Source organism: Coenobita brevimanus, unplaced genomic scaffold, assembly GCF_032717465.1.
Source record: "Coenobita brevimanus isolate Jiangsu-jjx unplaced genomic scaffold, ASM3271746v2 jjx.HiC_scaffold_2749, whole genome shotgun sequence".
Lineage (NCBI taxonomy): Eukaryota > Metazoa > Arthropoda > Malacostraca > Decapoda > Coenobitidae > Coenobita > Coenobita brevimanus.
The window spans coordinates 264041-265000 of record NW_027643707.1 but is presented as its reverse complement, the minus strand read 5'-3'; positions in this window follow the sequence as shown (position 1 = coordinate 265000).

Below are 960 nucleotides of genomic sequence, written 5' to 3'. Positions count from 1 at the left end.
CTATTTTATATATTTTGTGTGTGCCTTGTGTAACTAAAACTTCGTTTTTACGTTTGGGTTCTCATGTGACTGAGGGTGGACTGCTTAAGAATAGCGTCCTTTATAGTTACGATTCCCTCTTCCTTAGTATAGCATATGTTTTTAGTTTATTTAGCTTTCTCTGGACGATTGTATAAGAGCTTCGTGGAAAATACTAGAACTAGAAAGATGGCAGTAGATACCGCCTTGTGTACCAGATATCCTGCCCAAGTTTCATTAGCAGATATCTTGCCCAAGTTGAATAAAGTCGTCTGAAGTAAGAATAAGGTTGAAGAGACGTTGCTGTACTGAAAGTCATTGGATATGCCTTGTTTTATGTCTTTTCGTATGTGGCTGCGAGATAACAGACTCAGGTTCAGTCTTTTATGGCAAGCGTTAATAGATATCTCAGTGCTTTGCTTAATATGAAGGTTAATATGTCAATGGAATGTTTCTAAAGCTTTCCACCACCTCTCAAGTAAGGATGTTTACTGTCTATTAAACTCTTCCTATTGGTAACATTACTGGTATGTGTTTACAGCTCCCCACCTCTCAGGCATGGGTGTTTACTCGTGTCTGTTACATGGGTTTCTATTACACTCGTCATATTGGTAATCTGTCGATGGTATGTTTTTCAAGCCTCCTACCTCCCTCTCGTGCAAGGGTGTTTATTATCTATTACACTCCTCCTATTCGTAATTTGTCAAGAGCATGTTTTTAGCTTCCGACCTCCCTCGTGCAAGGCTTTTTACTGCTGATTACACACACCATATTGGGTGTTGTACACGTCCTGTCTGATTATACAATGACAACTCTCTCAAATCATTCATGGTCTTCTCACAGCCTTCATCAGCCTCTGAACCACGTAGTCTCGTCTGCTTATACTGTAGCACTTCTCATAGTCCTCATCAGCCTCCGAACGTCCTATCTAAGTCTATATTA